At 29.2% G+C, this 14680-nt stretch overlaps 1 pseudogene; it reads left to right on the top strand.

The window, feature by feature from the left end:
• The first annotated feature begins 3486 nt into the window (after positions 1–3486).
• LOC121208099 (probable disease resistance protein At4g27220) lies at positions 3487–9940 on the top strand (annotated as a pseudogene).
• The last annotated feature ends 4740 nt before the right edge of the window (positions 9941–14680 follow it).

Genomic DNA, 14680 nt, shown 5'->3' with positions numbered 1-14680 from the left:
CTTGGTCTATTGTTTTGGTAGATACAATTGAAGAAGACGAAGGTTGTGATGTTCTTTGCTTTTCAATTCTAGAGGTTTTAATTTTTAAAATTAGCTGCAATTCAAGATTCTTGATTAAATATTTTCTTTTTCTGCTGTAAAATTATTGCTTCATGACTTCAACTATCTTGTATTTGCATCTTGTACTCTTCTTTTAGTGATTATTTGGGTTTTATTGTTTTGGTTTTGATTTTTTTTTATCTTGTACTCTTCAATGGTTTGTCGAATTAGTGAAGCCTCTTTTGTCCGTGGTTTTTATCCTGTTCGGAGGAATTTTTCACGTAATATTTGTGTTCGATCTTTTTTACTTTTTCTATTCCGTTGTTTATACAGGTCGATATCCAAAGAGGTTATTTTATAAGTCTTTCATATTTGGCTCTTAAAAGGTTTAATTTTAATTTTGGTGATGCATTTATACTTTAGTATCTAATATATTAACAATGTACTCTCTTTTTTTATTCCATAAACAGTTTTAAAAAATAGTTATTTATTTTTTTAAAATATTTCTTTTTTTAATATTTATTAATATCTCTATATAACACTTATCAATCATTACTTCTACTTGTAAAGTCTAAAAGCTCTACTAATATAATTAATATTTTTCTTCCCCAAATTAAAGGCATTGTTTTTGTTGAGAGAGTAGAATTGAAGCAACTTTGCAATAAAAATAAAGTATGGATGGGATGTATAAGGGATAAATCCTAAAATTATACATGAATTAAGATTTAATGTATAATTGTATATATAAATTTTAATTTGATCCAATTCTTGTAAATTATTAAAATAATTATTGATATAACATCATTTTATGTTTTTATATTGCATACATAAATAATATATTTATCCAATATAAAAATAAATTAATGTATTATTTCTTTAAATGTGTATGATTAAATCAAAATTAAAGTTTCAAGTATACACTTGGACCCCAATTAGAGTTTTATGTGTGTAATTATACCAAATTAAATTTCATGTATACAATTAGAGTTTCAAGTATACACATTAAATATTTTTTGGGTAAATTATAAAAATAGTCAATTTTGTTTGTCTCGGATGACATTTTAGTCACTTATGTTTGAAATGTTACGTTTTAGTCACTTACATTATCATTTTGTTATGAAGTGACCACTCTACCATTAAGCTCTATTACCTCCCTAAATGCTATTCTACGTGGCAGTCCAAATGAGTTTTAAATGTTAACTTGGATGTCTTACTTGGCAGTTCAAATTTAATTTATTTAATTAAAAACTTATTTCCATCCCAACAAATGGACATCTAAGTTGGCATTTAAAACCTATTTGGACTACCACGTAGGACTGCCGTTAGGGAGGCAACGAAGTTTAACTGTTGAATGACTACTTTGTAACAAAACGATAACGTAAGTGACTAAAACGTAACATTCAAACTTAAAGTGACTAAAATGTAATCTAAGGCAAATAAAAGTGACTATTTTTGTAGTTTACCCATATTATTTTATAAAAATCTAGAATATAAATATAAATTTCAAAATAATATATAAAAATTAAAAATTTTGTATAAATTAAAATAGGTATTTAAGTTTTAGAAAATTGTAAAAAAAATCTTAAATTTTTAAATATATATTCTAGAAAATTAGATTAATGGTTGAATTAGTTAGATTATTTGTTCTTTAGTTAAATCGATTCATCTAATTTGATTAAAAATTCATAAAAATGAAAAAAATATATTAAAAATTTAATTCAATTGATTTAATTATACATTCAAACTTATTTTTTAATCCGGTCCATATTGATTTACGAACCAATTGATTTAACCTCTTATTTCCAACCACGAACCGATATCCTGACCGTTATCGATCTAGCTAGTTCCAAAAACCATGTTTAATTTTTTCTCTGTACATATTATTCTCGTTTGTACGGGTTAATTATAAATTTATTATACTAACCAAATAAGTAATGCAGTTAAAATCTTTAATTAAATTGCTAATTTAGAAATCAACTTCTCTGCAATTTAAATTTTAAAAATTAATAAAAATTGCTTTGCCTTTTTTAAAAAATTATAGCTGTTAATTAAACGGAAAATTTATATTTTAACCTTTCTAAAAAATTAATAATTCTATTTAACTATTTTTTATCTTTGATACCTAAAATAGTAAATTTTAAATTTTTGAAGGTAATATTTTAGCTTTGTCCCCTAAAATTTTGTAACTTTTTTGAGTGCTCCTAAACAATATTATTGACTTTCACAAGACAAAAACTTTCCCACCATGGCGGAAACATAAATCATATGTATCCTTTGGACCATTGCTATTCTTGCTTCCAAATTGATTGCCATTAAAGTTGATTATATACATATATATAGATAGACAGATAGATAGATTGATATACTTCAACTGATGACACTTAATCCATCTTCAGTTTGAACAAACAAAGCATTGGAAGTTCCGACAAAAGGAAACATTGGAAAGCCTAAGATAATATCAAAGAGCTAAGACAAGTAGCTGGGAGTTTCACTCCATGAAGAACAAAAGAATCTTACCCTTTTTTTCAGTTCTGAATTGCTTCTCTGAAACCAAGTTCTTCGGCAATCATGACATGTTTTCTTTCGTGTCGTGTTTATCGCAAGTGTAAAACAGTTGACCAAAGAGAATAACAACCGCAAAATAGCTCATCCCATTACAGTTTCGATTTGAATCTCCAGTCACTTCTAACTCCATCCCATTCGTCTCCTTTATATTCCGACCCCCAACATAAAATTCTTGATTTCACCTTTATGGAAAGATTTGGCACTCGAAACTTTTGTAGAGATGGAAAGAATGTTGATTGGAAAAGGTGGTTTTAAACCGTAACAAAACCTTAAATCTTGAACACTTGATGCAATAAGATGAAGTTGTTTGTTGATGGTCATCTAAACATCATTTCTGCGGGTGTATTCTATCGGTTCGATTATCCAAAAACTGCTTGAACAAAGAATTGGCGAGATGAAAAATGGCTTAGATGACCATAAACAAACACATTCAATAATGCATTTTCATGAAAAGAAAAAGAACATATCCAATCTTGCATGTAAAATCAAGAGAATATGTTGATAATGTAGGATTATCCATTTTGGTCCAAACCTGCAAGTCTTTGCTAACATCATCCACACTTCAATAAAAAGCATATTCTGAGGAATAATTCACATGAAAAAGCATATGCTTTCAGAATATACTTATATTAGACTCTAATTGATTGGTATATGGAGGAATGAGGGTTTTAATTACTGGGCCATGCATCTTTTGGCATCTTCCTCATGTGTAGCAAATTGGAACAAGTCATTGACCATTTGGATCTATCTTGCTTTGATTCTTTATTTTTTTTTAATATGTTTCAAGAAACTTTAAAATATATGTTGTTCATATCTGAAATTCAAGTATGGTTAAGCTGAGTTCACAAACTCTAGTGTGATTGTGAAGGCTGAGGAACTAACATGATGTTACGCCAAGTGTCAAAGATAGATAAGACAACGTGCTTCGATTCCTCATCGGCCGGGAAGGATAAGAAACCTTATGGTAATTTATATAATGATGATAACCTTGTGTTGATAATAGTTTGGCCCTCCCAATCATTAATTTTTCAATTTTCAAAACAAAAAAATTTAGTTTTGCCTCCAAAATTCTATAATTTTATTCCGATCCTTTCATATCAAATTCTTTATTTCGCCCTTCCTCTTAGGAGTGTGTTTAATTTAAAGAATGTAAATTACCTTTAATAATAAAATTACGAGAATGTAAGATTATAGTATGGAATATCGATTATGTTATATTACCTTATTTGGTTCACTCAGTTGGAATGTAATATTTTAATGTTTGGTTGACGGAGTATAATATTACCTAAAAAAATATTTTACTAAATTGTTGTTATAGAATTTGTTTTTATAACATTAAATTTAATTCCTTTAATACTTTTTTAGTCTTATTTTTCATTAAATTATGGTAAGTCTTATTTTTATTACATCTTATATTTTGAAATAATTTTATAAATAATAATTACAATAATTAAGAAAAGTAATTATATCACTAACCATAATTTATTGATCATAATTAACATACTAATAGTACATATAATAATTATAATTTTTTAAAAAAAACATCTATGGTTTCATTGTTAAGAGAAAGAGAGGGTTTTGTTTTTAATTAGACTTAAATTTTATTTAAGAAAAAAGAATGAAATTGTTTGAAATAATAAAAAAAGGGTAAATTTATCCAAATTTTTTAATTCCACCTGTAATCTGAAATAGCTTAAAGAATGTAAAGTATTAAGATTATACTTTATATTTCGATATTGTTTAGAAATGTGAGATTTCTTGTGGAATGTTACATAATGTGAACCAAATGCAAGTATAATAAGGATTTGATTGATTTTCAATCCATCAAGCATTTCATGTTAACTTACATCTAAGAAATATACTCAAATGTTAATAATTCTAAGTACCATGGAGACCCTTGTAATAGGAGTTAGGTTGTATTTTGCCCCTTCTATTAAAAAAATAGTAAATTAGTATTTGTACATTAGATTAAAGAGCAACTTAGTCATTTTTGTTATAAAGCTCATCTATTTTTACTTTTAAAAATTGGTCTCTATATGTCAACATGACGTGCATGTGGCACGCCATGTGTCATTGTCTGGTTATTTGGTTATGCACGCTTGTTTTTAACAGTACAAATAAATGAAATTTTTAATAAAAATTACTAATTTACTCTTTGATCTAATGTATAAAGATTAATTTACTAATTTATTTGAGGGAACAAAATACATTTTAACTTCTAATACAAAACGTATGATACTTTTATCAATTTTTATCAAGTAAAGAATTACAGAACAAATTTTATACTCATTTAGGATGAGTGGCTTACTAGGCCCGTAGGCTTAGACCAATTATAAATGGGGGCCTTATTCAAGGATTTCAAGCCCAAGTTTGGTCAACCAATCCACCATAATTTCACACTGTGAATCAAGTTGAGTTGATGATGCCTTAAAGCTACATTCTAAAAGCTTAAACTTTGAAAAATATTCGTTGGGTTTAGGTATATGCAAACAGAAAAATCCAAATTCTGAAAAAATATTTGTAATAAAAGGTGTATGTGGTTTGAATGAGTAGAGTTAGATTTTTGAATAATAAAAAATATTACTACTTTTCTATTCTATAATAAAATTTAAATTCAAAATTAATGTTAATTAAAAATTTAAATACAAATTATTTATTACTTTATTTGTGCATCAATCGGGTCAAATTTGTTAAACTAAAATAATTGATAAGATCACACATCTTAATTATATCATTTATATTCTCTATTCAAATAAATTAGTTCCAATACTTTCTTTCTTTCTTTTTCAAAATTGTACTGAATTAAAAAAAAATTCATTCCCAATAAGATGATATTGTTGAAAGGAGCAGTTATAAACTCTGAATAGGAACTGTAAAATGAATATACATAATATAATAAAAAATTAAAAAACTTTAAGCTAGTGAACATACAATATACCCAAACTCACGTCCTTTTACATTGATAGCAATGCTTATGTTAATCGAATTAAGACTCAACCGGCGAGATATTTTTAACTTAAATTTGAATGAGATGTATATCTCAAATTTGGTTTTGATGATCAAAGGTGAGGCTTATAAATAGGCTGCTTGTGTCGCATATTGAATGGTGCATTTTAAGGTGTTGTTTGATAAATTAAAAAAAATCAAGTGTTGAAAATTTAAGTACTGAATTTAGGTTATAAATTTTATTTGATATACTACTTAAAATTAATTACGAAATATAGTTAGACTGTTTGATAAATATAGATTTTAAATTATAAAAAATTTATATTCTACATTTTATCTTTATTTTTTTAAACATTTCACCTTATTCTAAACAAAAATTAAAATTTTAAATATAAAGTTTTTATAAGATAATATACCATTAAAATAAATATAAAGTAAAATTGAAATAATTGAAAATATTCTCTATTAAGTGATAAGTTACTCTTATCTACTTATTATTTTCCATACTTTTTTTATAGAAAATATTCTATCAAAAAAATTTTAATTTTGGATTATCAAACATGCATAAAAAATTAATTTTCAATGGTTTATCAAATAAAGCCTAGCACTACATTTGGTTCGTTGTAATGGAATAGATCAGCTTTAATCAATAATTCAACTGTTTAGTTGAATGGAATGGAATAGAATTGTGATAGTATTCTTTTGTTTGTTGAATGGACTATTGTAATAGCATAAGAAAAAAAACTTAAAATGACCAGAATACCCTTAATAGAATTTTTTTGTAGGTAATTAATTATTGTTGTTGTTATTACATTTTAATAGGATTATTTATTAATCATATTTTAATATAATTATTATTAAATATAATTTAATAATATTTTTAATATAATTATTTTTATATTAAATTATATTAAAATATTTTATTTTAAATTTAAAAAATATTTTATTTTTTATATTTTCTAAGTCCAAGTTTTAAAGGATTAATCTAAAGCTTTTTTTTTTGTTATTCAATGTTGCATGGAATAGTCATTTTTGATAAAATAAAAAAATAGCTATTACGGAAAGACAAGTAATAGAAGAATAATAATCATTCAATTGAATGAATATTATGTTCAACCAAACAAATGAATGGTTTACCATTCAATGAACAAGGAGAATGCTATTCCATTTCCCCAACCAAATATAGTGTAAGTGTCATTTTTGTATTGTGTTCTCAATATATTTTCGATTCTCTTTTTAGGTTTTTATTTGATAGTTTCTATTGAACATAAATAAAGTTATTGAGAAGAGTAATTTTAACATTTTGAGCTCTACTTAGAGGCTGTAATTATCCATTATAACATAATAGAATAGGTTTAAGCGAATCAAATATTGTTTGTTGACTTTACTCTGCTTGTCTTATTCCATTTTCCTATCTTTAACTCTTACTGCAACAACAAATGGAATAATAACTCAGAAAGAAGAACAAATAGAACATTGATTTGGGTAACTGTATCTCAAGTCTTCGATATTCGAAAGCTGCAAAAGGACATCGCTTCTCAATTGGAGAGAAACTTGTCAGATGACAAAAGTACAATCGTCCGTGCAGGGAAATTGTCAGAAATGTTGAGAGGACAAATGAGGTATGTGCTAATATTGGATGATGTATGGAGAAGCTTTTCCCTTGAGGATGTTGGAATCCTTGAGCCAACAACAAATAATGGATGCAAATTAGTGTTGACCACACGTTCAGAAAGGGTTGTTGAATCAATGGGATTTAAGAAAGTTAAAGTTCCTTGTTTTTCTATGGAGGAAGCCATGAACTTATTCTTAAGCAAAGTTGGACAAGACATGTTGTCCAATCCAACTTTAGAATCATTAATGAATCTTGCTGTGAGGGAATGTGATGGACTTCCTCTAGCAGTTTTCACACTGGCTGGTTATATGAGGGGAAAATCCTATCCTTGTATGTGGGAATATCCTATACAGGAATTACGAGGCTACATCAGAAACATCAACGATATGGAAGATAAGGTGTATGGATGTTTATAGTTCAGCTATGACCGTCTGCAACGAATAGACCAAGATTGCCTTTTGTATTGTGCATTATATCCTGAAGATGATGAAATCGATAAAGATGAGATAATTGAAAAGTGGATGGAAGAAGGGCTTATAGATGGAATGGGAAGGAGAAAAGCAATGGAGGGTAGCCGTCATTCCATTTTGCAAAAGCTTGAAGAAAACTGTTGCTAGAAAGGGTTCAGGGTAGGTCATGTATAAAAATGCATGATCTTGTTAGATATATGGCATTGCATATCACAAGGAAGAGATTTCTGGTAAAAGCTGGTATGCAGTTGGAAGAGGTGCAAACATGGAGGAATGGGGTGAAGATTTGGAGAAGGTTTCTTTAATGGAAAATTCCATCTCAAAAATTCCTCAAACCATGAAATGCCTGAAATTTCCAGAATCTTTCTTTGAGCACTTTCCTAACCTTGAGATTCTTGATCTTTCACGTAATTGTTTTGAGAGTTTGCCTAATTCTACTTCTAGTTTGGAGAAACTCACAGGATTGTTACTTAGAGGATGTTGGGATTTAAAGAGTTTGCCTTGTTTATCGAAACTTCAAGCTTCGAAGGAATTGGATCTTGGAGGCAGTGGAATCGAGCAAATCCCTCAAGGTTTGGAAATGTTGGTGAATCTTAGATATCTCAATCTTAGACGTACCATTCGTCTAACGGGGATTCCTACTGGAACACTCTCAAAACTATGCCGGCTTCAGTATTTGGCAATTCATTTTAAATTGGAAAGCGCAGAAGAGTTGAGGGAATTGAATAAGTTGGAGGTTTTTGAGGGCTGGTTCCATAACCTGTGTGGCTTGAACACGTTTGCAAGTAAGAGAAAAACGCTTTATAAATTCTCCATTTTGGTTTCTGAAATCACCTCTGTTCGTCCCCTGGTATTTAGTAATGTTGTTAGATTTAAAGGGATTAAAATTGATGTTGGAGATGAAATTATACTTCCATACGGCATCAAGGAATTAAGTCTACTAGAGTGCAGGGGTGTGAGAAGTATAAACGATATTGGATTGAGGGATGCAACTGATTTGAAAAAATGTGAACTTCGTGGTTGTAGTGAGTTGGAATCTGTAATTTCATCCCACTGTGATCAGCTTCAAAAACTCGAGTCTCTGGATCTAATTGAGTTAGAGAATTTGAAAGTCATAGTTGAAGTTGGAGCTGGAGAATCATCAGTCGGTAGATTTTCCTCCCTCAAAGAGATCACTCTATGGAATTGCGACAAAATTAAGAAATTGTTTTCAGCTGATTGGGTTCTAAGCAACCTGGTGTTGAAAAGTCAAATTAAAAGGGGTGTTGAAAAGTCAAAAAAATGAGAGGTGCAAGTGGCACCGAAAGGAAAAAATGGTAGGCAAGTTGTTTAAAGTTGAATGGAATAATTGCAATTTTGGTCCCTAATTTTTTAGGCCATTTGCAAGTTAATCCCTAAACCTCAACTATAAATAAGCCTAACCATTTCTCATTTACACCATCCCAACCAATCTTTCTCTCTTAGTTTTCTTTCTTCTCCCATTTGAGAATTCTTAAGGAATTCTATTTGTTTGTAATATTTTAAAGATAGTAAAGTTATCATCTGGTGTTAGTGCCCGAGGATGTAGGTATAATTTACCGAACATGTACAATAATTTACACGCTTCCGACCCTATTGGAACAACACCTGGAAGTGATGGATGTTAGGCATTATAGTGATTTGGAAGAAATAATAACAGAATCCTAGAAAAAAAAGATTGGGTTCCAGTAATGAAACCATCAAATTCCCTTTCCCCAAACTGAGGAGGTTAGAATTGTGGAGGCTAGTACAATTGCAGCGCATTTGTAGTGAAAATGGAGTAATGGTTTGTGATTCTCTCCGATCCATTACAATAAGTGATTGTCCAAAGCTAAAGCGGATTCCTCTATATCTTCCACAGCTTGAGATTGATGATGAAGGAGAACTATCTCCTTCTAAATCTCTCCAGAGAATCCAAGTGCGTCCATTAGATTGGTGGGAAGCAGTGGAGTGGGAGCACCCTAATTTCAATATTAAGAACGTTGTTGGACCCCTTGTTCGGGTTGTGGAATGGGATTAAGATGTTTGATGAAGTCTATGTAAAACCACAACAGTGTAAGCGAATCTTTGACCATACATTTGGAGATCTCTCTCTTTCTTTTAAGTGTTCATTATACTAATACTTCTCATGGTCTATTGTTTTGGTAGATACAGTTGAAGAAGAAGACGAAGGTTGTGGTGTTCTTTGCTTTGCAATTCAAGTTTCTTGAATTAGTTTGTACTTTTTCTGCTGTAAAACTGTAGCGTCATGACTTCAACCATCTTGTATTTGCATTTTATACTTACTTTGTGGGTTTATTTGTATCAGAACGCCCTATCTCAGCTTCTTTTTTCCAACAAAATGCTTTTATTAAAAAACTTTAAACAAAACAAACAAACAAAAAATCCTAAAACAACCTAATATGCCCAAAAAAACAAAACAGTAAAAGCACACGACCTAAACACAAATCTTTTTATTTTTTAATGTTATATATTATAGATTTTTAAAATTTTCAATATATTTTTAAAAAATTACAAAAAAATTATATTTTATAAAAAATTCATATTTATGAAAATTATTTGAAATTTAAATTAAGTGGTTGGTCAACAATCAGTCAACGTCTAGTCAATGAATGGTAAAATTTAAAGGTTTTTTAATATTTAAATATTTTATTTTTCTAACTTGTAACGCCCCAAAATTTTAATTTTTAATTTCGTGTATGTGTGATACATAAGTGTGTATTTGCTTCAGTGGTTAAGTGTTTTGAGTGCGTGTGTGAGGTCCTGAATAGTTTTATTTTAGTGGGTTAATAGGGAGTGATTTTAGGAGATAATTGGGGAGAGGTTATCAGAAAATAATCTGATTATCTTTTTGTTGCAAAAATATAATAATAATAATAATAGAGTTTCAGTTTTTTTTCCAATTTCCCAAACTTTTTCTGACGTTTTTTTCTTCTTCTTTTTTCTCTCCTCTGCCAATTCTCTCCACTAGTTGCTGCCGAAATTTTCATTATTTTTTTCTCTTTCCGTTTCTTTCTTTTTTTCCAATTGATTCAGTTGCTCATCGTTGGTTGTGCATGTTCGATAAGTAACGGTTTTGTCTATTGTTAATCGTTCTTGGTTAATCTCTAAAAGGGGATTCTTTTTTGGTGTTTAGGAGTTAATCAAGGGGTTGGTGGTTTTGAATCGACGCTATGATTGTGCGAAGTCGTGGTTACTCAAGCGATGTAAGGTTTTGTTAGGTTTTTCGTCGAGTTCCTTCCGAAATTGGTTGATTAAAAATGAATTAAGTGATTAATCTGGAGATATATTAGTCGATTTCTAGGTTCTGGAGGCTAAGGAGTGTTTACGCATTAGAAACGGTACCAGGTGTGTACCCGAAATGCAGAAAATGGGATTCGGCCAAAAGTCGAAATTACTTGCTATCGAGAAATAAGAGAAAAGGATGAGAAAAAAATTGTAGAGAAAGGAAATAAGGGTGTTATACACTTGGAAATCAACATTTTACACTAAAATAGTTTTGGACAGCAGTAGTAGTCTAAATTTAAAAAATCATCAAAAATAGTGGAAATTGAGTTAGAGGTTGAATAAAATATGAAATTAAATTTTATTAAGTCTAATTTTTCATGGAAAAACAATGTAAGCAATGAAATTATAAATTATGAGATATAATAAATTTTGTGAGACAAGGTCAGAATGATTTCGGGTTCCCCCGTTCTGACTTTGGAAAATAATAAAAAAATTGTATAAATTAATTAAGGGCTTAAATTTATATTTTTAAATCCTTAACAAGTCTATTTTCAATAGAAACAAACAGAAACATCATCCAAATTCTGTACTAAAAGATAAATAATTTTTAGTAAGGAAAGGTTGAAGCTATCAAACAGTAGAATAGGTATATATTTGAAGATTTTACTGTACTTATTTGATAAACTATAAATTCTGAAAATTTTATGGTAAAAAAGTATTTGAGTCTAGTTTAAAAAACATCAAGCGGATATTAATTTTGAATTCTTTAGCTCAAGATATAAATAATTTAGTGACAATAACTCAAGTAGACAACTTTGAATGAACATATAAGTAAATAGTGAAAATATATATGAATATTTAGCTAGCATGAGTTACATTAAAAATGGATCACACGGCCAAGGTCATTTTGGGCCGAGTGGGCCACACGGGCGTGTGGGCCCACACGGTCAGATCACATGGGCATGTGAGCTCATTTTTACCGAAATATTTTTAAGGTTGCACGGGTCGCTCAAGTCAACTGTGAACCTACTGTAAGGTCAGTAAGCGCTACTTAGACCCCTAAATGTGTGAAATTAACTGAATGATATCTGTACTGAGCATGTTAATATATGAACTGAATATATGTACTGAAATTGCATAATAGCATATCATCCAATGTATATTGCATTGCATTGGGCTGGGGGTTGTTATTCGGAAGAAGTGTACTGAAAGGCTTTAAGCCTAATTTACTGGCAACTCAGCTGCAAACTACTGTTTTGTGCCGCATTCAGTACTACTTGGAGTGGAAGGATAGGTGGGTTGATTATATCCCCACATGGAGTGTAGGGTTGGACAGAGATGATGTATGGAGGTTGGTTGGGTAGGATTTTGCTACTGCATAACTGTTACGGCTATTGATACTATGATGGGCTAAGGCCCTACTGCATTTTTGACACTGTATTAAGATGGGCTACGACCTAAATTGTCACGATACTAAAAGGGCTTAGGCCCAAGACTGTTAAACTGTGCACTGTGAATACTGATTGTTTGTTTGTTTCTGCGGGATTACACACTGAGTTTACGTAAATTCACCCTTTTTGTTTAATGTGCACAGGTAATCCCCAAATTTAGACAAATCGGTGCGACGGAAGACTCAGCGGTGACCACAGTAATTTTTGGATTTCATGGTTTTCAATTTACGATTTATAATTTAATTATGATTGATTATTTGGGTTGTAATTTAAGGACTCTCTAGGACTTTGGTTTTAAATTTGAGTTTTTATTTATTTATTTTACTTTATGGATTTATACCTGCTGGTCATAGGAAATTCGGTTTTCAAAAAGTTAAACGCGTGATTAGTTAAATAGTTTTATTAAAACTTCCACAACGAGGGATGTTTCAAAACAAATGTTTTAAATGAATAAAGATGACTTCCTAAGTTCTAACAAAGGTTTACTAAAGATAATAACATGGAATGTTTTTATCGTAACAACGAGGTTTCAAAAATACTATTGTGTGACATTGCCAGGTATGGCCATAACGTCTAGGCCGGGTTTGGGGTGTTACACAACTTTTTTTGTTTTTTGAATTTATGTTTTTTCTTATTTAAAAAAAACCTAAATGTCATAGGATTCATTCTAAGTGGCATATCATAATTGGTTTCACATGTTCACCGGTTTTTTAATGTTGTTACAAAAAATAGATTGAACTAGGTATCGAAATGATAGCTTAAGTACCAAATTGAGATAAAATAAATTTGAAGTACTAAAGTGAAAAACAAGAAAACGATAGAGGAGATTGAAAATGTTTAGAATCTGAATGATAGAGGGTTCCAATTTCAAGTTGTTGAAAATGTTTAGAATCCAACTATGAAAATCAAACAAATGAACGATTACAAAGATTGAAAATAAAATAACTTTGGAAAGTAAGAGATTGTGTTAAAAAATCGAACGTTGATAATGACAATGTATTGCAAAGAAAAGAGAAAAAAAAATAAAGAACACAAAGATTTTTACGTGGAAACCCTTTCGGAAAAAATATCACGGGTAGAAAATAGGATAATTCACTATGTCAAATTGGAATGAATATAAGATGAGTAGACTATATCTATTTATAGGCTTGAAAAATCATATTCTAATAAAATGAGTGTGGTAAGATTAAAACACATTATTTTAATCAATATCAAATAGATAAAGTGTAATAAGGTTGAAAAACCTTATTCTAAAATAAAATAAAAAAAGTGTAATTTTTTATGATTTTTATTTTTATTTTATTTTACCACTGTATTTTATTTTAACAAGGATTCGGGTCACTTCTCAAGTAATTTCCTATTTAAACATGTTTTTCTCGTTGATGATTACAAAAGTCCCTTCCCAAGCAATTTCCTCAACCCTAATTGCTTTTGTAATTTTTTTCCTAAGATAGGAAAGCTATCATAATCAATAAAGAAATTTATATTTGATTTGGGATGAGTATAGTTTGATTTGATTTGAAATTTTTTTAAAAAATTTTTGAATTAATTAAATTAATAAACTTGAGTTATTTGAGTTATTAATTTTTTTGAGTAATTTGAGTTCGAGTCAAGTTGAATTTTAAAATTTGAATAATTCGAATAACAAATTTGTGTAAATACTCGTTTGGTCCCTATCAATTTTGAAAATAAACAAATCGATCTCTCTCTTAACAAAAATTACAAAAAAAAGTAATTCAAAGTAATTTTCAAAAGTTAAAAATAATTTTTAAAATTTTAAATATTTATAAAAATTATAAATTTTATACTTTTTTAAATATATAAAAAAATTTAAAATTTTTCTAAAATGATAATTTTAGGACTTAAATAAGTTAATTAATAATTCAAATTTATATGGTTTTAAACTAATGAAGAAAAGAGATCATCTCCAAGCAAATATCAAATAGTCATGATTCTAATCATTCTTAAATCAAATAATTAAATTTCAATGCTCGGATCTCAACAAAATTTTGACACGAACTAAGAACATATTACTCTTGAATAAAATGGTGCTGATAACGTATTATAAAACTAAAAGAAATATAGAATAAACAAGTGAGAAGAATAAAAGATTAAATGATGATTCAACTTCTACTTGGGATCCATCAAGCTTGAACATGCCCTCTATTTATAGGGTTTCAAAAATCATAAGTTACAAAGTTTAAGGGCCAACATTAAGGTGTCCTATAAATGATTTTAGGGTTATAAGATAATGAATTTAAGGGTTATGGCCATGCATCGATAATGAATTTAAGGGTTATGGCCATGCATCTTTTACAAATTACAATAGGATAAATTTAGGGCTATGG

This window comes from Gossypium hirsutum, chromosome A10 (assembly GCF_007990345.1).
Source record: "Gossypium hirsutum isolate 1008001.06 chromosome A10, Gossypium_hirsutum_v2.1, whole genome shotgun sequence".
NCBI classification, from domain to species: domain Eukaryota; kingdom Viridiplantae; phylum Streptophyta; class Magnoliopsida; order Malvales; family Malvaceae; genus Gossypium; species Gossypium hirsutum.
The sequence above is the reverse complement of the archived record's forward strand: the minus strand, read 5'-3'. Positions and strand labels throughout refer to the sequence as shown.